General features: G+C 36.2%; 2 long non-coding RNA genes across 2 annotated transcripts in view; both read left to right on the forward strand.

Moving 5' to 3' along the window:
- LOC140136786 (uncharacterized) overlaps positions 1–21,976 on the forward strand; it is a 67,224-nt gene extending 45,248 nt beyond the window's left edge. Inside the window, exon 4 of the long non-coding RNA XR_011856762.1 lies at positions 21,558–21,976. This is a non-coding gene — a long non-coding RNA (uncharacterized lncRNA). The remainder of the gene's footprint in view (positions 1–21,557) is intronic.
- LOC140136781 (uncharacterized) lies at positions 835–16,322 on the forward strand. The gene is made up of 3 exons (XR_011856760.1): positions 835–915; positions 14,988–15,066; positions 16,208–16,322. It is a non-coding gene; the product is annotated as an uncharacterized lncRNA (long non-coding RNA).
- Positions 21,977–23,925: the final 1,949 nt, after the last annotated feature.

Consider the following 23,925-nt stretch of genomic DNA (forward strand, 5'->3'; position numbering starts at 1 on the left):
GTGAGAGGGTGGGTTCGTTATTTAGTGAGTGAGAATTGCGAAGTCATCCTGCTTATCCGCTTTGAATTACGCGCGAAGCGCGCAACAATTTGCAATTTAAAAAAATGTCAAGACACCCGGCAAGACACAATCAAATAAGGTTTTGATATCCATGCATGCAATAACATTATGGTCATTGCCCCTTTACCGGTGTAAATGCACTTTACTGTTAACATTAATTTTGTATTCATGGTATTCAATTTTCAAAGAAAGTGTTATGTTTAAAAGTTCAATTCGGTCGGTCGGCATGTCACTTGCGAGCTATTCGGCTGTTCCATATCGCACCCTCTGAGCTCTAACACGAAGGGAACACTTACCGGTATCGTTGCACTCAGTAGGATAAATCACAAAACATAAAATAAAAACTTCTTGGTGAAATCATTCATAAAGTTTGATTTCTAATCAGGGGAATATACTTTGAATAATTACATAAGAAAAGACAAGGCCCTGTACACAATCAATAGGGATTTTGCGAGGGTGTCCCCTTTGACAGACGTGAAAAATGATGGGTAAGCGCAATGGATGGACCTGGAGCAATTATACATTGGTTTAAAACAAAACCATCCTAGCATTTAATTAATGTAAATGGTTTTAATTAATATGTTCATGTCTTACGAGCAAACACAATGGTTGCGATTAATATGCAATAGATAGAGTCCATTGGTTAAAAACAATACCATCCTACCAATTAATTAATGTTAATGGTTTGAATTCATAATTTTGATATCTCACTCGACATGCACCTGGTCGTGATATGTGTATATAAAGACCCATGGGATCAGGAACTTGTTTGAAATAATTTCGGTGCGAGTACATCAGGGACCTGTTGAAACCATCACTTGCTTATCAATATTAAGCGGGACTTCTCTATCTAAGGTAAGACGAGTCAATTATTTTAGTCTTATTCATATGGTCGAATCCAACCAAAAGTGTCCACGGGCCAAAAATCAAAGTCCGAAATAAAAATGTCTCCACAATGTTTTCCTTTTGCCCATTGATTGATGACATATTGACCAAAAGTGCCATTACTAATCTTGAAAAATAAATCCAGGACGTGTGATAGTAAATGTGATATCAAAACCCAATGTTACCTACGAATACCACTAGGATGCTTTCACTATCGCAATACTAATCAACCTAAAACAAATGGAATATTCCCATTAACGCTTTTTTCGTGTAATGTAGACCACAGTGTGTCAGGAAAATGCTAGCTCAACCAGAAAATATTTGTTTTTATTTTTATAACGCGATCAATATGATCTTAGTCAATTTATGCTAGTTTATTTTTGAAAATGAAGTTTAGGTCAGTTTCTGTATTTTATTTATCAAATGAGCATGAATCAATTTACACATTGTATAAGAACGAGTAGGATATATGTTTTCAAGAATATTAGGAATTATACGCATACACCTAACGCTTTATACAATGAAAAGGTGAAGAAACCCGGGTATTCGTAGGTAACATGAGCGATTTAACAATATCTATATTGAGTTTAGAGGTTTAAATTTTGCTATTATGGTAATGAATTAATAAAATGGTAGTTTTTAGATCTCTTTCAGATGGTACGTCCAAATGAATAAATGCTATTACCTTAGATCAAAATTTTGATGCTTTTAGGAAGATTTTGACCACTTCATTTTGATATACAAGTAGTTGATCAGCAATTTTACATAATAAATAATTGTTGAATGAATCCGTATATGGGTAATAATAGTGTCCTGGGGTACCGCTTAAAGTTTTTGACAATTAATTTCCATTGGTAGGGACACTTCATTACACATGTCATGTATTATCCCAGCAAACACAAAAACGTTTTAAAAACGTTTCAAATAAGTTATATATTGGCTTTTGGTTTAGGCAAAAACGTTTTAATAACATTAAAATGTCGGGTTATATAAAGGTCATGATAACGTTTTAAAACGTTTTTATGAAAACACATTACAACAACATTTTTAAATGTTTTCAAAAAATGTTATTGTAAACTATTTTTGTAAACATTTTTGCCAAATATTGTGTCAATACTTACATAACATTATGTCAAAATGTTTGAACCCAGCAAACACAGCAATGTTCTTAAAATGTTTTTTTCAAAACCTTTTAAAAACATTTAAATGTCGGGTTATATAAAGGTCATGAAAACGTTTTGAAAACGTTATTGAAAATATTTTGGGCAAACATTTTTTGCAAAATATTTTTTCAACCCCCAAATAACATTCTGTTTAGAATGTTTTGTATTAAGTTTTCAAGAATGTTTTTGGAATGTTATTAAAACGTTTTTATACCCTTTATATAACCCGACATTTCAACGTTTTTTGTAAAGCATTTTTGTTTGCTGAGCAGTAGATTATCAAAAATTGTTTTTGAAGGTTATGAAAACGTTTTATACTCTTAATATACCCTTTATATAACCCGACATTTAAACGTTTTCTGACAGCCTTTTATAACCTTTTGCGAATGATGTCGAAAACGTTTTGTGTTTGCTGGGATGCTGTATTCGTAAGTAACATTTCAGTATTTGTAGGTAAAAATTAGACTTTTGGTGGATATCGCAATCAAAACTTCATTTTATAAAGCACTTTGAATGTATTATTTTCTTTATGTGCGTTTATTGATACTTTAGACCCTATCATGTATTAATAATGTCGGTTCACAGCGGTTGAAAGAGGATTGAAGTAAGAAACAAAGGCACTAAAGTGACTTTAATTTGCTTAATTGCACACAAATCGCTTAAAACTGTTATTGCAGACTTGTGAAGTCCATCTTGGAGTCAGTTACGTCTTGTGGCCTTTCGTTTGAGGGCAACTACAATTAGCTTTATACCAGGGTCCATCACTGTGTTGTCTACATCATGAGACAATGAGAACAGTCGTTTTTCCATGGTATTCGTAGGTAACCTTAGCGAAAACGTCAAAAGTTACCTTCGAATAAATCAATTTGGACACAAATTACTCAGAAACCATTAGTTCGTTAAACATTTAAAATGAAGCACATATGACAGTTGACAAATCCAAGTATTTATCCCCTTCTAATCTTGTTTGAATCTGATTTTTCTTTCAAATGAACAGACCGTCGTCTATTTCAGTACATATTTTTCAACAATTAAGCCGTATTCACTTTTGCATGGTGGGCATGTATGTGAATTCGCAACTTTCATTGACATATGATTTGATAGCAAACATACAGGCCTTCGTTATGTACCAATATGGGCATTGGCATGAATGGCGGTGTTTCACAATACTGTCATGATGTCAAATTGTATTCGTAGGTAACATTCGGTTACCGAAATTGACCTACGAATACTTGCTTTTATTGTTGACATCTCAGAAATATTTAAACGCAGGCTATTGAAACTTGGTAGAAATAAAGAGTGTATTACCCTGCACCTATTGCTTAACTATTGTTTACTATTCTCTCACTTTGTGGAAATGACACAGCTTTTAACATGTATTCTGAGGTAATGCATATTTTTTACCAAACCTACCTTTGTGCCATTTAGAATTTCTGGCAGCTAAACACAATAATAAAGATGTCCGAATGCAATGCATTTCAGTATTGGACATATCAAAGCTTGTATCAATGGCGCATTTATTAGTGATTTCCATTTTTTAAAGATATATCTAGTGCTATGAAAAATTGTATTCGTAGGTAATGTAAAAAATACCACTCAAAAATTATCACAAAAATTCATAATTATGTACAAATATGTGAAAAATTGAACAGGCAATCTTTGAATACACACCTTTCAGGAAATCAATTTAGATTCAATCCAATGACTTCTTTTCATAACTGATTTAGATGTTTTTAAAATACTTTAAGAAATATTTTGAAAAATGGGTAAAAATAGCATGTTTTGGGGACTCTGTGTCTAAGTTTTTCACAGAAGGGGGTCTTATTATATATGGCGCGAAGCGTATGATCAAGGCGAATAAACACAATACAAAAACGAATGCCAATTGATTAATCCGATTCCCGTTCGTCTCTCTATGCGTTGTGGCCGCTAATAATCCTGCAGGCGTTTTATATTCAATCGTTCAACGTCCGACAAATGACCGGCGAATCCGTCGCATGTGGCACCAACAGAGACGTCCACCCTATCAGAAAAGTGGGGGAGGAGAGGGTGTTTGAGAGGGTTTTTGACCCCTAAGAGGCAAGCACTTTTTCAGAGGGTGAACAAAGTGGGGAACTTTTAAGGGGGGAAACTTTGACGAAAATGGTCAAATATTGGCTAATAAGTACAAAAGGGCTACAAATCTGATATATCAGGGCAACCAGCGTCCGGGGGCAATAGAGGTGAGAAACCTTTGGACAATGAAGGCCCAATTGAAGCCATTTGTCATTTTTTGGATAAATTTTAGCACTATTATTGGGTACTATTTTAGTTGGAAACAGCCGCAAATTGGTGAAACGAAAGCCTAATTGAAGCCATTGAAAAGTTTTCACCATTATTGTATAATATAAACAATTGTTTTAAAAATAACACGTGGATGTGTGGACATAGGCCTAGGCCTATTGTGTAAAAATTTAGTTTTAAAAATGGAAAATTTGGAAAATTGTTTTTAGTGCATCATTTTTACACTATTATTGTCTAAACAAAAAACAAAGAAGGCCCGAACTGAATTTGCAAAATTTAAAATGTTACACTGATCCACTGAAGACTTCAGACTCGTAATTTCAGGTAAAGCATGCATGGATTGATATGTTAAAGTCAGTAATAGACCTAAGTCCGTCTTAAATACTGACTTTGGTGACAAAATGTCACGGACCCTATATATCGACGGGCCGGCAGTAATTTTCACAGGCTTTTGGGCCAAGGAACCACATTAATTTTAAGCACTGCCTATAATAATCACATGCCTATACTTAGGCATACTACTATCCTGGGCCTACTCAATAACGTACAATTTAACTTTTTCCATGTTTTCTCTTCTTTTTTCTTTCTTGTCAATCACTAAAACTGGTAGGAATTTGATATTGCGTCCTCTACCCTTCAGAAAGTGCCCCTCCGTCCATGCATAGGCCTACTAAATTACGTGCAATTTAACCTTTTCCCTTCTCTTCTCTCTTCAATTTTTCTCACTTTCTTTTCTTTTTTTCTCTCCTTTCCCCCTTTTTCTACTTGTCAGTCACTAAAGTACTGGGGGAAATATAGGCCTACATCCGGCACAAGCGCCTGCGAAACCTTGCAAACACCTGCGGTATATAAACGAAAGAATAACGAACAAACCCAGGGTATATATACAGAGCAGTACGAACACACATCGGACAACTTCCGAACATGTGTATTCGGCACACTCCGTTTCAAGTTTTGTGCATGCACAAGACACATAACGTACATCACCGAATGCAAAAATATGCTATCCGGTGGTGAAGGCCTCACAGGAACGTATTTGCAACGAACACGGGCCGAGTGCAACGAACAAAGAACGAACATGAACGAAAGGAGAGCGAACAAACTCCGGCAATATGCAGCACCATACGAACACACATCGGATAAATACCAAACATGTGTATTCGGTACACTCCGTTTCAAGTTTTGTGCATGCACAAAACTTGCCGACGGACTTAACGAACATCACCTAACACGAAACGCATTTGGCGGATGATAGCAGGACATAAAAACGATCATTTTAGTTATTTACTCAAATATAATCCGTTTCTTGTACGGAAGATTAAGACCTATTCGGTGTAGTGTGACAGGCGCATACGAACGGGGTCGTTACAGCGTGACATGATCAACATGCACTCGCTGTCATCCATGCTGTGCTCAAAATGAGTGTGCCAGAGAAAAGTCTATAATTTTGCAACTTTTGAAATGCTCTTTTTTTTTCACTCAAATTGGTATAAGTTGTAAATGTAACCACATCGTGCCGAATGGGGTAACAAAATACGTAGAAGAAAATTCTTCATTTATTGACTGCTTATTCCCAAAATTTCAGTTGATTCCGATTTTTCGTTTGCGAGTTATGCACGATATGCATTACACTGCTCCATGCCACTGTGTTGTACTGTACCTAATTTCCTTCTGGTGAATTATAATTCAAAATTTAACCATATTTTTGCTAAATTAATCTGCAAGAAAGTTGTTGTAGGCCTATATATATAAACATCATGTAGCCAGAGGTTTCCAGTGGTATAAAAATCTCAACTGTTTTTTTTTATAGAAAGGTGGGGGATGAGGTTGTGGATCACGAAATTATCCTTCAACCAAATGTTGCAGGGGTTCCTTGCAACCATCAGTAACCCCTCTCCGTGTTGGTGGATTTGTGAGATCCGTAACTTGCGTGGCCTTATATTATTACTATAGTCATGATAGTGCAGATATTCAGTATCTTAAATTGGCTATTCTTTGCTATTTGTTATTTAGTAACAATTGTCAGGAAAGTTTTCTGGTCATTTTAAGCGAAACTAATGAGGTAAAATGACAGAATCATTATTATTCAAAGGGACCCTTGCCGAATGACGGCATATCTGCCAGATTTATTCTCCTCGACGTGGAAGAAATGACATTGCAGCGCCCCGATATAAACTGTAGGCCTAGGCCTAATACCGTCGCCTGAGCGAGTCGGAGGGAGCAGTGTCAAAGGGGGAAGAGGGGAGGTTGCCTCCTCCGTAATAAGTCTTACCCCCCAGGATGTTGGCTGCTATCATATTAAGAATTGTAGGTGTTTTTGTGCTTTAAGGGATGGGATCATTAAAGTAGCGTTCTCCGAAAAGTTTTTCGATAAATTCATTAATTTCTCAAAAAGTAAAAATCTCAGTTTAATAAATAACGGTTAAAATGAAAGCCATTATTTGGGGCCTAATTATCGTATCATTATAATAGGTCTGGCACCAATGCAAGCATTTGTTTCGGTGTCTCAAATTCATAGTAAAATATGCTGACGCTGGAATTGCATATTTAGGCTTCAGCGATTGCTGAAAAAAGTGGGGTATGTTTCTGAAAAGCGTTTCCGCTTGCAATGTAGATGCCTATTGTTGAGCTAAATGTCCGTGATTTTAATTTATAAGCTCTTTCATTGACAATTTTCATACCATACGGGTCGCCTGCTTGAATCCCGATATTTAAAAAAATATCGGGAGTTTTAACCAAACAACCAGCAAAAAGAGTTCTCTAAACTGTCCTCTAACCGCAGATAACATTAGATCGACTGTGCTATAGGTAGAATTTAAACGAGAACCAAAAGTGTTCGCCGAAGTCATGCAAATATGGACTATCGGAGAATATAGCGTTTTTGTAAGAAGTTGCATTTTGACAATGTTTTATATATGTTCTTGCTATGAAGAACATTAAGAATTTACTTCAAACGTCGTATGTAGTTTACATACCTATTCCGGTTCAGCTATGTACATACAGAAATCCTTGATCGTCGTTATTTGCAATGTCTTTTGCACTTTTCTCCTCCATAAAATGGCGAAAATATTCCTAAACAGAAGACCACCTCCAAGTCACTTTAAAATACCACAGCACTACCATAGCTTGCGTTGACAGTTCTGACAGAATACAAGCAAGGGGGTGACACTAACTTCACGGTTGTTCTATTATCAACGCAAACCTATGACAAATCCCGCTGGTTTGCTAGTTACAAAATGAGGCCAGTTATCGATCGGTTATGAATAATTAATTTCGATCCCTTTTAGGGTTGGCAAATAACGACGCCGTTAGTTTTGCGAACTCTGCCTGTTCAATGCGAGTAGCAAGCTTGAAAGTGCGCCAGCTAGCAGAGCAGGGAGTAATCCGGTGATGGCGCACTAGTATTTCCCATCAGGCACCAGTGATTTGTTTTTTACAGAAAGTCTACTAATTTGATAATGGAATAACCTTTCGCAATAGTAATGTCGAAATTAGGAATTGGTGTCAATAATACGACGGTAGTGTATCACTTGAATTTGATACGATATTCAGCCAGTGATTTAGCGATGAAAAAACCTTTGACCACTGACCTGACCTGAAGCACGTGAGGCGCCATATTCGTTTGTTTTTATTTCCTCGTGTGATAATAAATATCATTCAAACTATAGTTGTCGGCCGTGAACGTAGTTTATTACTGGCCTAAGAAGTTTGTTTTTAAAAACAAGTAAATAATCATCACTCACCATTCTATTTGATCTTGTGGATTTCCCAACACGTAATAAATTGAAACGCCACTACCGGATTGCTCTCAGGTAGTAAAGCGGGAGCACTTTCAACCTTCGAAGCTTGCTATTCACTACCGGTAGTAATATTAATTAAGTGATGTCACTGATTTGCAGCGTTTCTGGAATAGCACTTGTATCGTGCATGTATAATTTGAATGTAGCTTGCTGTATTTAATATGTGCATGCAATTTTGCATATTACAGGAGTTTAGGCCCATCGAAAAAACAATTGAATAATTTAGGAGATTATCAGGGGCTGTGCAATAATTATGAGTTTTTCGACGGAGATGTGCGGCCCGAGCTTACGAACCAATAACCATTTCTAAGGGTCACGATTTTACCGAAAATAGATATAGGCCTATATAAGGATTGTCAGGAAAGTAAGGACCCATATCTAAGAATTTGAGCTTGAAAATAGTAAAAGCAACATGTTTTCCCGCATGTTTTTCACACATAGCACGAAAAATCTAAAAGGGAGACCCATGTCTAAGGATTTTTCGTGGAAAACCTTGTACGTGAGTACCCCCCCCCCCCCCCCGGGGAGGATAACAGTAAAGGTCCGGAAACGCTTATGATATGGAAATTTTATTTTGAACCAAAAAAGTTTTTAAAAAAAAGTTTTCTTACTGTAGGCCTACATCTACAAATCTGATGTATTTAATCATTATTTGGGATCCCAATAATTTGAATGTCCAACAGGGGTGGTCACAATATTTTTGGCAGGCTGAGAGGGGGAAAGCGATTTATTTATTTATTTATTTATTTATTTATTTATTTATTTATTTATTTATTTATTTATTTATTTATTTATTTATTTATTTATTTATTTATTTATTTATTTATTTATTTATTTATTTATTTATTTATTTATTTATTAAGGCTTGTTCAAGTAACTCACCTAACATTTCACGCACTCATTTGCGCCGGCTCAACAAATCAATCAATCAGTTAATGAATCAATCAATCAATTCACAAACAATGAATATGAATAAATTATATGTTATTCAATTTCGATCAATAGATATATCAAACCATCAAACAATGAATAAATGAACTGATCGACCAAGAGCCCTTTTTTCTAAAGAGTGTGAGTGAGTGATTAAAGAAAATAAATACATGCATAATTATTTATAAATAAACAAATAAATAAATAAATAAAAATAAATAAATAAATAAGAAAATTTGAACAAATGGTATCGTAGCATTGCATTCCCAAAAATAAACATTGCTGACAGGAGAACTCGAACCAACAATCTTTGCGTCACTAGTCTGAAGCTCTACCACTGAGCTACGACGGCGTCTGGTGGTGCGGATCTAGTTTTTAGCCTATACAGTGTTCGTCTGTGACAATGCCGCCTCGTGAAATAAATATAAGTTATTTTGATATCAATCTTTTTTTTTTCTCAATAGAGCCGTAACATTTTGTTTGAAGATCTCAATTTTTATTTTCTTTAGAGCAAAGACAAAATATTTCCCCTTTTCTACAATTTGAGCCCAAAATAAGAATCTACTTCTTTTATTACTGATTTAATGTTACACGTCTCACAACTGATATAGCTGGCTTAGTGGTCTTGTACTGTGCTTTTTAACCGAAAGGTACCGAGATCGATTCCCACCTCTGCCTGTAATTTTTTTTCAAGCCTGGGAAATAATAGGTTTATTTGACTTCATAACGCTGAATTATTCATGACTTGCCCAACCTGGTGGTGTAAAGTGCTCCCCATAACATATGAATATTAAGCAATAACACAATGACTAATTTAAATAAGAATGCGTCACATGCAAATGAGGGATTGCCCTCTCCAGGAATTGCTTCATGATACAAGTCACTATGCATTGAGCGCATTGGAATCCCAATTCTTTCTCACATTGATTGATTTCAAACAATTGATTCGAACCAACGCCCTTGATCCTTATGTACTGTGCACAGAGAACCTATTCTTGAGAGGGCACTCTATTCACGTGGTTTCTTTTCCAACGCTAAAAGATCACGAATTTTGGTGGTTTGCAAATGAAAAGTGTCCGCACTATCGATCGATTACGTAACTGTTATGAATAATTTATTAGGTTTTTCAATGCAACCGCCTCGACCCATTAATACATATTATCTGTATTATCAAAGTACTTGGAATAGCAATCTGGTGAGTTCACTGAACTACGCCCTAATCATGCTAATACTCAAAGAGCTTTTAAATAGAAATAGAGTCGCAATAGATTATATAATCTTTTGTTCGTTTGATGCCGATTAGAAGTTGCGACAGGCTATTCATAAAAGTGGTACCATTGTTTCGAATAAAGGGAATCCGCCATTAAATTGGTCACTGATCCGGCATCATATTAACGCTCTACACAACAGGCGAGTATCAATAAGTGACCACACTACAGTCATGTGTAAGGGCAGTCATGTGTAAAGTGGTACCATTGTACTTACATATCCCAAATGTGTGCTTGTGTGGGTCTGGAGTCTATAGGATTAGCTGTCGATGCAATCAACTTTACCACCCACCTGACGTTAGGCGTTTCATTTAAATAAATTGAATGCTCTTGCTGATCGATTACACATTAGAATGTATGAAGACTGCCATGTTCAGTCCATATATCTATATTACACTATAATGGTAATCGCTATACGTATACATGTAACTTGTAAGTATAAGTATAGGCATATACTATAAAGGTTATTTTTAAGAAATGTCCATTTAATTTTATTTTAAGAAGGAGATTGGTATAGAAATAGTGGCGTACCCAAAGAGGGGAGGGGGTTGGGGAGGGGCATATTCACCTCTGTGAGAAGTCTTGGGAGGGAAGGAGGGAGGAAGATGGGAGGAGGGATATGGAGAATGAGAGAGGGCTGGAGGAAGGGAGAAATAAAAGATATAATAAAGACAAGTAGATAAATAGAAATATAAGGAACATGATGGGAATGAGAGATTGAGGGTGAGAGGGGACAATGAGAGCGAGGGAGTGATAAAGTGTAGGCCTAGGAAAGGATAAGTACAGAGAAGGGAAAAGAAAGGAATGATTAATACATTTAATAATAATTATTAGGCCTATATAATAACTAAACACATAACAGCACTGGGCAGCCATTCGATGATGTCAATGCCTTTATTCGTTACGTAATTAAAACGCCCAGTCAGGTGTATTTCACACCTACTAAACACAACTCACCCAATTTCGCAAACTGGACGTTGAATGTACACTCTCATGAATATTGATTGGCAACATTTTCCAATATGTCAGCGCTCTAATCGGAAACAATAGAACAATAGACCCTGCAGAGCGTTGCTAATACTGATGGAGTTTTAATGGCGTTAATCCTCTCCATACACAGATGAACAAATACAATAGGAGAAGGTCAACACATATGACCTCCTACATGACATGTTATATGAGATGTACAACAACCTGAATATCATAAAGATCAGTGTTCGTTTGTGCATATGAACTGCATATTTACAATACTAAATATTAGCCTACTCGTTATATATTATGACAAATATTGGTATTATGACAACACGGTATATACATTGTATATAAAACGACTAATAGATCCTACTATCATGGCGTCAGGTCATTGGTTCATCATATCCCGTATGTTTCTTAAAATTCATTCATATTTGAGACAAATTTCTGTGCCCATTTTATAGGCGCACAGGTGGATCCGGTTTTTTTTTCATTTTCATTTCTTTTTGATGAAACAATTAAGGTTTTCCACTGCACGGAGGCCACTAGGTGATACTAATTTAATGCTATTTGTAAATGAATGCGGATTCCCGGTTGTTGTTTTTCCACAGTGTGACAACTGTCCACCCATCCAGACAACATCATAACATGATAAAACGTCTGTATTTGTACGATGAGTAAATATTAAACTGAACTTTGCCTTGGAACATTGTGTAAGAATGTGTAAGATTTTGTGGGCGCCCTCAACATTACTATCCTCTTTGTATCCGTAAATGACATGGCATAGACTGTGTGAATTCTATGAAGACTACTTATACATGGGGTCATATCCATGGACACAAGTAACGAAGTGTATACATTCTGTTAATAATCAAGAATAATTGACAACACGATACGCGACTGTAGGCCTATTTAGGGGCTAACCACTAATAATTAATAATGCCGGGTCGCAGACCTGCAAAAACAGATAGTAATGAAACCAGTTTTTATTTTCCTTGCTCTAGCGAGTTCACAGAGAAGGTGTTTCTAGTACAATGCAGCGTCGGACTCTAGCTGAGAGCGTAGCAAACGGACTCCAAGAAGGGCTCTCCATACACAAATGAACAAACACAAAGGAGGGTAGTCTCCTCCGTGACCAGCTTGATTTCGACGGAGCGAAACCAAATTGGCTGCAGAGGAGACGGGTCATTTTGCTATGCAAATGAGCTGAGTAGCATAGCCCTGCTAAGCATACGCCTGTCATTATTTTGCTATCGGGGGAGCACTTCAATTATATGAGATCTACTAATGACGCCTACTAATTTCAAAAGACTTTTTGGCAACATTATCAGTGATAAATATAATAAAAGTTGTCAATGAAACAATAAAAGCGTCTAAATCATGATGACGATAGATCCAATGGGAAACAAGTGTGTGTGTGTGTGTTTGAGGGGGTGGGGTGGGGGGGGGGGGGTGGATGACAAACCATGTGCTGGGTGATAGCGAAAGGGGGGGGTCTTAATTTAAGGGCTATTCATTGATCCCAGCGAAAGTATAAAATGGTAAAACAAAGTGAAGGATAAATCATTAAAATTGTCATTAGATATTTTAAAACGTTTTGGCAAGAACCGAGGAAAGCAGTAGTATTGATAAAGTTTAAGCCCCGCACAGTGTCATCGACCCTATATCTTCATGGCAGAAATCGCCATGGTAGGTTGAATCCACAGCCACGATTGGCCATTTGGTTCAGACCTTTGAAGCTCTTTGAGACGAATAATTAGTCGAGGGACATGACTAAGGCTACTCACAATAGCCGGGTATTGATCTTGGTTGTGCGTGAATAAGCTTGTATACCCCATTGAGGTCAATGGTCATCGACTTTTATACTGCCTGCAGCTGTACTACACGCTGTAGCCATACTGGACCAACGCAATATAAAATTAGAGTTTTGGTTAGATTTTGAGTTCAAAGCGCACGGCCAATTTTCAAAGCGCATTCTAGCGACTATCATATCTGTTCAACACGTATTTTCAAGTGTATGAGACCAAATCTGGTTTCTTGAGAAAAATCATTTACGGGAGATATTCATCATTTTCTAACCCGGTATCCGAAGATTTTCGTCTGATATCAAAATCGTGCATAGCAATTCACGTGTATCGATCCCGTGTATTCATTTTAGTGTCCCTTCTGCACCAAATAATTATTAGCCAGGCGGTGTCGGTGTGCCCCGTTCCATATTTTGTTAATCTTTTAAATCTCCTCTTGGGATTGTTCTTCATTGCCAATGCCATGATTGCTTTTTATAGTCTGGTACAACTGTTATATTATGTTTGACATATTTAATCAGTGGCGTAGATTTCTTTATGACATTGGGGGGGATGGAGTTGGAAAAAAAATTGAAGTATAGTCAATCGAGCGACAGAATATTTTTATGGTACAATTGCGCGCTAAGCGCTCGAAAATTTTTGGTATTTTGAAGCTAAACTGATTAAATATGGTGTAAAAGTAGAATAAATGCGCGCGAAGCGCACGAAAATTTGCACTTGTGGGGCTAAAATGGGCAAATATGAGGTTAATTTCATCAGAAACCCATTATCAGGCATCGAACTTTGGGTGGGATGATGGTATGGATCAGTCCCCTGGCAAAATATTGGGGGGATAAATCCCCATCCCCGGGATCTACGCCTATGCATGATATTTTGGATTTTAGTATATTTTGATGTTTTTCATAGTGCAATAGTATTTTGGTTAAATTAATATTTTGCGTGCAATAATATGACCGAGTGCTTTTCTGATCTAATACTTTTTTCCCTATAGATGCAATTTTGATGTCTTTTAAAAGTTTTCTTAAAGTGTTTAATATTTATATGTATGTTCAAATTGTAATTTTACATGTAATTTGGCCGTTTGGCCACGATATGTGTAAAATAAAATACCGATATTAAATAATAATAATAGCTGATTTCTCTACTAAGTAGAGAAATTACAGATTCATGTAAAATAACTTACTTTGTCTTTAATACAGGGCTTAAGGTTTGCACATCGAAACTAACAAAGGTGCTGGGCAAGGTGCTAAAATCTAAATTTTGCTGATTCATGGATTTCTACATTCTCCGGATGAAATCACTGAACAGGCTTTTTACAGCCCTACATACATGTATGCCTACTACGCATCAGTCACATTCACCATATACCCTAGAAAATAACGCCACTGAGCTATATGGAATTCCCCCCGGACAAGACAAATTTCAATACCATTTAAAGTTAGAGGTAGGCCTACTTGCCCACTGAAGCATGATTAATAGCTGCTAGTATTGGATAATATTATTACTATAGTCTGGTCAGTACTAAAATCGCAGAGTGATTTAAAAATATTACTATAGTCTGGTCAGTACTAAAAGCGCAGAGTGACTTTATTTATTGCATTTTTAATTAAAAGAACCACTTTTTAGGTAAGTTACACAGCTGAAGTTGTGATAGTATTGAGATACAACAATATCATGGTATAAACAAGAATATGTTCCTTTGGTAAAAATTTCTATAGTCTCTACCCTTAACCAATATTTTAAAACTGATGATGTGGACTTTATGCCAACTTTATAATTGTTGTACTCATCATCTCTGTAATACTGACTTTGTTCTTTTAGTGTGAAATGGGTCGACTGTTGCTGTTTGCGACGATCTGTCTCTGTATTTTAATACAAACTGAACTCAGTTTGGGCGCCAGTAAGTAGGCCTAATTTCGCAAATTTAATTTACTTTTCATCATGTTCTCAGGCCCGTAGCGGGGGGGGGGGGGTGCGTGCGGCGGAGCGACGCACCCCCATAAAACTGCAAAAGGTCTGTTTTGTCTGTAAACAAATATAGAGCAAAATTGGACCAAAAAATGTTTTAAAAAATACTTTCTGTGATTCAAAAATCCAATCAATTGCAGAGGGGATAAAGTTTGGCTAGATTGAAGGTTGCTCTTTAAAATTAAAAGGTCTGCATTTCGGAAATCGTCACCCGCCGAAAAAATTATGGTTACGGGCCTACATGTGCTTGATCGAAACAATGTTTGTTTGGTTGATTGTTTAAGGTGGTACTACACCCCCTGATAAATACGGACTAATTTTTCATTTTTCTCAAAAAAATAACTACGGTACTCACTGGGAACAAAAGTTGTGTATATTACAGGGGTAAGGAATCCAACTACTTCACTGAAATTTCAGTGATTCGAGACAAGGGGTTCATTATATATGTTACGAAATGAGGTACATTCTAGCGGTACCTCTTTTCTTATCATAAAATAACGTACCGCTTGTCTTGAGTCACTGAAATTCCTTGTCCCTATAATTTACATAACTTTTGTTACCAGTGTGTTATTAGTTTTTGAAAAATATGCAAAAATAGTCACAAAGTTATCAAAGGATGTAGTACCACCTTAATGGTGGTCTTAACCCTGGCCCTGAAATTATGGAAACTTATGGGCCTCATAGCTTCTAAATTGTTGGTCTATTTAGAATGGTCCAAAAATGCTAAATTTTGCCCAAAAATCATAAAAAAGCCTGATTTTTGCCCAAATTTCAAATATTTTTGGCAAAGTTGATGAAAATTAAAAATTAAAAACAAAACAAAAACGGGTCCCAGATATTTTTATCTAGTTTTTAAAAATTAATAATTTTTTTTGACTCAAGAATTTTTTTGTTACATTGTCCGAAAAAATTTGGCCTAAAAATTGCTATCCGATTCCTTAACCATTCATTAAAGTATTCCATTCATTATAAGTTTTAAAGGGATACGCAGTTTAATTTCGACACCTAACGTAAATAATCTACAAACCGGGCATCAAAATGACTGTGTGTATCCCTTTAATATCCGTGAACAGGTTGCAATGGGTGTAGTAGCACTGGAGTATGTGCATGCGGCAAAAACGGGCTGTGTCTATCGGATGGCAAATGTATTTGTGCTCCTGGCTTTAGTGGCTTATTCTGTAAGAATAACGAAGGTAAGTAATACAATTATGTTCCCCTGTACATTACACAGTGTCATCGCCCCGATACCTGCATGGCAGAAATCGCCATAGGTTGAATCCACCGCCACGCATGGCCATTTTGTATCGACCTGTTTAATAGTTTTGAGTCGCATAATGGGCCGAAGGACATCTGACTAAGGCTACTGACAATAGCCCCGATTAGGCCGGTGACTGACCTCGCTGTGTGTGAGTCGAGCATGGTACGCCATAGGTCATATCATCGAGATTTTTATCTCGATGGTCATATGCTTTAGACTACCTCCACGATTGGCATATACACTGCGCTATATAATTCGGCACATATAAATCAGAATTATTGTCAGTTTTTGACTCAAGACGCAAGCTTGTTTCTCAAGACGCAAGCTAACGACTATCATATCTGTTCAAAATGTATATTCAAGTGCAAGGAACCATATCTGGTTTCTTTATACGAAATCATTTACGGGAGATATTCATCATTTTCTACCCCGGTATCCAAAGATTTTCGTCTCATAACAAACTCGTGCATAGTACATTCACGTGTATTGATTCCGGTATTGATTTTAGTATCTCTGCTGACAAAGTAATTATTAGCCAGGCGATGTCGGTGTGCAATGTACATGTTGTAAAATCTGAATGCCCGGGGGAGATCCCAACGATTTTCTGGGATCTGGGTTTCCTGGAGGTGACCCCTATATACTGGGACTAGTTTTAAATAAGTCCCCCTACAATCCAGGAAATAAATAGTTGGCACACTTGCACTAAAAGTGTGCCAACCTTTATTTCCTGGATTGTAGGGGGACTTATTTAAAACTAGTCCCAGTATATAGGCACGAAAATTTGCACTTTTGGGGCTAAAATGGGCAAATATGAGGTTAATTTCATCAGAAACCCATTATCAGGCATCGACATGGGGGGATGACTGTATGGACCATCCCCTGGCAAAATATTGGGGGGATAAATCCCCATCCCCGGATCTACGCCTATGCATGATATTTTGGATTTTAGTATATTTTGATGTTTTCATAGTGCAATAGTATTTTGGTTAAATTAATATTTTGCGTGCAATAATATGACCGAGTGCTTTTCTGATCTAATACTTTTTCCCTATAGATGCAATTTTTGATGTCTTTTAAAAGTTTTCTTAAAGTGTTTAATATTTATATGTATGTTCAAATTGTAATTTTACATGTAATTTGGCCGTTTGGCCACGATATGTGTAAAATAAAATACCGATATTAAATAATAATAATAGCTGATTTCTCTACTAAGTAGAGAAATTACAGATTCATGTAAAATAACTTACTTTGTCTTTAATACAGGGCTTAAGGTTTGCACATCGAAACTAACAAAGGTGCTGGGCAAGGTGCTAAAATCTAAATTTTGCTGATTCATGGATTTCTACATTCTCCGGATGAAATCACTGAACAGGCTTTTACAGCCCTACATACATGTATGCCTACTACGCATCAGTCACATTCACCATATACCCCAGAAAACAACGCCACTGAGCTATATGGCAGACTCCCCCCCCCCCCGGACAAGACAAATTTCAATACCATTTAAAGTTAGAGGTAGGCCTACTTGCCCACTGAAGCATGATTAATAGCTGCTAGTATTGGATAATATTATTACTATAGTCTGGTCAGTACTAAAATCGCAGAGTGATTTAAAAATATTACTATAGTCTGGTCAGTACTAAAAGCGCAGAGTGACTTTATTTATTGCATTTTTAATTAAAAGAACCACTTTTTAGGTAAGTTACACAGCTGAAGTTGTGATAGTATTGAGATACAACAATATCATGGTATAAACAAGAATATGTTCCTTTGGTAAAAATTTCTATAGTCTCTACCCTTAACCAATATTTTAAAACTGATGATGTGGACTTTATGCCAACTTTATAATTGTTGTACTCATCATCTCTGTAATACTGACTTTGTTCTTTTAGTGTGAAATGGGTCGACTGTTGCTGTTTGCGACGATCTGTCTCTGTATTTTAATACAAACTGAACTCAGTTTGGGCGCCAGTAAGTAGGCCTAATTTCGCAAATTTAATTTACTTTTCATCATGTTCTCAGGCCCGTAGCGGGGTGCGTGCGGCGGGCGACGCACCCCATATAAAACTGCAAAAGGTCTGTTTTGTCTGTAAACAAATATAGAGCAAAATTGGACCAAAAATGTTTTAAAAATACTTTCTGTGATTCAAAAATCCAATCAATTGCAGAGGGATAAAGTTTGGCTAGATTGAAGGTTGCTCTTTAAAATTAAAAGGTCTGCATTTCGGAAATCGTCACCCGCCGAAAAAAAATTATGGTTACGGGCCTACATGTGCTTGATCGAAACAATGTTTGTTTGGTTGATTGTTTAAGGTGGTACTACACCCCCTGATAAATACGGACTAATTTTTCATTTTTCTCAAAAAAATAACTACGGTACTCACTGGGAACAAAAGTTGTGTATATTACAGGGGTAAGGAATCCAACTACTTCACTGAAATTTCAGTGATTCGAGACAAGGGGTTCATTATATATGTTACGAAATGAGGTACATTCTAGCGGTACCTCTTTTCTTATCATAAAATAACGTACCGCTTGTCTTGAGTCACTGAAATTCCTTGTCCCTATAATTTACATAACTTTTGTTACCAGTGTGTTATTAGTTTTTGAAAAATATGCAAAAATAGTCACAAAGTTATCAAAGGATGTAGTACCACCTTAATGGTGGTCTTAACCCTGGCCCTGAAATTATGGAAACTTATGGGCCTCATAGCTTCTAAATTGTTGGTCTATTTAGAATGGTCCAAAAATGCTAAATTTTGCCCAAAAATCATAAAAAAGCCTGATTTTTGCCCAAATTTCAAATATTTTTGGCAAAGTTGATGAAAATTAAAAATTAAAAATAAAACAAAAACGGGTCCCAGATATTTTTATCTAGTTTTTAAAATTAATAATTTTTTTGACTCAAGAATTTTTTTGTTACATTGTCCGAAAAAATTTGGCCTAAAAATTGCTATCCGATTCCTTAACCATTCATTAAAGTATTCCATTCATTATAAGTTTTAAAGGGATACGCAGTTTAATTTCGACACCTAACGTAAATAATCTACAAACCGGGCATCAAAATGACTGTGTGTATCCCTTTAATATCCGTGAACAGGTTGCAATGGGTGTAGTAGCACTGGAGTATGTGCATGCGGCAAAAACGGGCTGTGTCTATCGGATGGCAAATGTATTTGTGCTCCTGGCTTTAGTGGCTTATTCTGTAAGAATAACGAAGGTAAGTAATACAATTATGTTCCCCTGTACATTACACAGTGTCATCGCCCCGATACCTGCATGGCAGAAATCGCCATAGGTTGAATCCACCGCCACGCATGGCCATTTTGTATCGACCTGTTTAATAGTTTTGAGTCGCATAATGGGCCGAAGGACATCTGACTAAGGCTACTGACAATAGCCCCGATTAGGCCGGTGACTGACCTCGCTGTGTGTGAGTCGAGCATGGTACGCCATAGGTCATATCATCGAGATTTTTATCTCGATGGTCATATGCTTTTAGACTACCTCCACGATTGGCATATACACTGCGCTATATAATTCGGCACATATAAATCAGAATTATTGTCAGTTTTTGACTCAAGACGCAAGCTTGTTTCTCAAGACGCAAGCTAACGACTATCATATCTGTTCAAAATGTATATTCAAGTGCAAGGAACCATATCTGGTTTCTTTATACGAAATCATTTACGGGAGATATTCATCATTTTCTACCCCGGTATCCAAAGATTTTCGTCTCATAACAAACTCGTGCATAGTACATTCACGTGTATTGATTCCGGGTATTGATTTTAGTATCTCTGCTGACAAAGTAATTATTAGCCAGGCGATGTCGGTGTGCAATGTACATGTTGTAAAATCTGAATGCCCGGGGAGATCCCAACGATTTTCTGGGATCTGGGTTTCCTGGAGGTGACCCCTATATACTGGGACTAGTTTTAAATAAGTCCCCCTACAATCCAGGAAATAAAGGTTGGCACACTTTTAGTGCAAGTGTGCCAACTATTTATTTCCTGGATTGTAGAACACCAGAGGCAAATTTAATATCCCTAGCGGAACTAGAAGATACTTTTGGAATATAATACCCCCAGAGAGTCCTGTTTTTTGATATGATAAACTTAAAGTCTCGAAACTAGTGGTAGTCTCGCTAAAAATGGATCCAAGGGGGTTGCGTGTTTAGTTGGGGTTCTAAGCTACATTCTTGATTTTCCTCAAATGATCATTTCAGCACTTTTTGGTAAAAGATGATCTGAGACAAAAAAAATTATAAAGCTGAAAAGGAACAAAAAGAGTTCTTTAGAGTTCATTTGCTTAATGACAAAAATGTTCTTAAAACGTTATAAAAACGTGTTGGTTTTATTCAAACCGTTTTAATAACATTTAAATGTTGCCTTATATAAAGGTCATGAAAACGTTTTTAAACATGAAAAAGTATTACAACATTTCAAGAATGTTGTCAACATGTAAAATATTTTTGGGCAAACATTAAAAAAATATTTTGTAAACACTTAAAGGCCCATTCAGTGATTTGCTCAACCGGACGATCATAAAAATCATAAAAATTCAGATTTTGGTACCTTTGTCATAGATGTGCTAACATCGCATGCTAGTGGTTCAGCTGAAAGCCGTATATTTAAGACAAACGAAGGCATTTACATGTAATCTGTAATTTATATACTGTCAGTATATAAATTAGCTACATGTACATGTATTATTTGAATGGGGCTTCAACTTCGTCAATACTGCTGTTTTCTTCATTTTTTGCCAATTTTTTCATTAAAAAAAATCAAATGACAATTTGAATAACTTATCCTTCACTTTTAAGCAATTTATATTTTTTTTTTACACTTGTGCTGGGATCACTGAATGGGTCTTTAAATAACATTGTGTTTGAATGATTTGCATCAAGTTTTCAAAAACGTTTCTTGAATACATTTAAGCGGGCATTCAAGGAGCTTTTTTGGTTCTTCAGAGAACTATTTAGAAAGGTTCTGTACAGAAGACAACAGTTTCTATTAAAACAATCAATGTATAAATAAAAAAACATCCTGGATTTCTTTAACGATCAAATGATAAAAGTTGATCATTTACAACTGATGATGGCTGATCATGTTTCTAACATATTCATCAAATTTCTATTTTTTACTTTCTTTCTGTTCATGCAGGACTGTATGGATGAGATGGTGAATCTTCCAAATCTACAACAGAGATAATATATAAATACAATGAACATGTAGTGTAGTGTGTTCTTTAATAAATATCAAGGGGTTGAAATTTTAATAAGGTGTCAAAAATTTGAAAACAAAAACAGGGCAAATTTTAGGTGGTTGGAGCTTCATACAGGGTGTCCCAGAAAAAGTTACAGAGTGAATAAAATTGAACGTAAGTCGAGAAATGGACATCAGAATCAAAAAATTTAAAATGTAGCGCATAGCCTATTTTATTGTGCATCACATACAAAAATTTTATTTGATTCAGTTGACTGGTTGCGAATAAATTAACGATTACATAATGCGCACATCAATGCAGTTCATTCCAAGTTTGATCAACACACGCTTTTTTCATACTCGCTCACCGCTTCCTAAAGTTTGTGTATCTCATTGAATTTAGTCCACATTATCTATTGAATCGAACGTGGGGACATGGGGAAAGCCTGAATATAGTAAATTACATTTACCTTCATTTAAATATTTATGACACGTACGTCAAAACAAATATTCAAACGATGATAATGTGTAATATAATAAACGTGAAATTTTAGTATTTTCTACGGTGTCTGATCTCCGCCAAACTCCCCCTTTTATAATTCATCTCCCCAATTTTCAGTTTTCACCCTTTTTGCGAAACTGCTTTCCCCCCTTTTCAAATATTTCCCCCTTTTAACTTTCCCCCTTTTCAAATAGTTCCCCTTTTCGACTTTCCCCTTTCAAATAGTTCCCCCTTTTCGACTTTCCCCTTTTCAAATAGTTCCCCCTTTTCGAATTTCCCCTTTTCATATAGTTTCCCCATTTTCGAATTTCCCCCTTTTCATATAGTTTCCCCCTTTTCGAATTTCCCCTTTTCATATAGTTCCCCTTTTCGAATTTCCCCTTTTCATATAGTTTCCCCCTTTTCGAATTTCCCCTTTTCATAGTTTCCCCTTTTCGAATTTCCCCTTTTCATATAGTTTCCCCCTTTTCGAATTTCCCCTTTTCATATAGTTTCCCCTTTCGAATTTCCCCTTTTCATATAGTTTCCCCCCTTTTCGAATTTCCCCTTTTCATATAGTTTCCCCTTTTCAATTTCCCCCTTTTCATATAGTTTCCCCTTTTCAATTTCCCCTTTTCATATAGTTCCCCTTTTCGAATTTCCCCTTTTCATATAGTATCCCCTTTTCGAATTTCCCCTTTTCATATAGTTTCCCCCCTTTTCATATAGTTTCCATATAGTTTCCCCTTTTCGAATTTTCTTTTCACCTTTTACATAATACCATTTTACAGATTTTTCCCCCATTAAAATAGTTTCTCCGTTATTTTTTTATTCCCTTTTTTTTTACTCCCTTTTTTTTATTCCCCTTTTTACGATGCGTAGGCACGGACCATCTATAGTACCGTGCATTCACGTCCCATGTAATAGGATATAGATCTACATTTAAGAAAAATCATAATCTGAATTATATCATGCAACTAAATAAAGACCCAGGAAAAGGCCAGGAGATTGGAATTCGAATCAATTAGATTGGCTTATTAATCGTTATTATTTTGGACTTGTCTCGACTTTTAAAAAGACTAGGCTTAAGGGGTACTACACCCTGTCCAATTTTGCGCCTATTTTTGCAATTTTCTCAAAAATTATAGCACATTGGTGTAAAGTAAGATATGTATATTATAGGGGCAAGGACTACAACTACTGTACTGAAAATACAGCAACACAAAGCAAGTAGTTATTGATTTATTGATCAAATATTGGGTTTCCCTCATTTTTGACTGTAACTCCACAACTGTTGGCTGTGCTGAAATAAAATTTCCAGTGCAGTAGTTGTAGTCCTTGCCCCTATAATATACATATCTTATTTGTCCCCAATGCGCCATAATTTTTGAGAAAAATGCAAAAATAGGCACAAAATTGGGCAGGGTGTAGTACCGGTACCCCTTAATTGCTACTTAATTCTTCATCTAACATATAGGGCCTACTAATTCTTTTTGGATTTTTGAGGCGTGCACCAGTGACCGAAGTCCCTGGTTCATTTGTCTGGTCAATTGAATATACGCCATAGAGCCTTTGATTAGAAAGCACATTTTTATTGTTAACGGGATTGTTGACAAACAAAGAATAGAGAAAATTACTCGGAACTGGCTTAAAAATAAAGTTGCATAAAATCACACAGCCACACTTGTCATAAATATGCAATGCCCATTTTGTCCAGGGCCGTTTTATAAATGTATGCTTTTATTGTCATTTCACTGTTAAGACCGCTTGTTTTAAACTTTGGTGCTAACTTTAAAAAAAACTTTTGAATAATTATATAGCACAAACAATTCTTATTATCTAGGC

The sequence above is a fragment of the Amphiura filiformis genome, chromosome 2, assembly GCF_039555335.1.
Source record: "Amphiura filiformis chromosome 2, Afil_fr2py, whole genome shotgun sequence".
Lineage (NCBI taxonomy): Eukaryota > Metazoa > Echinodermata > Ophiuroidea > Amphilepidida > Amphiuridae > Amphiura > Amphiura filiformis.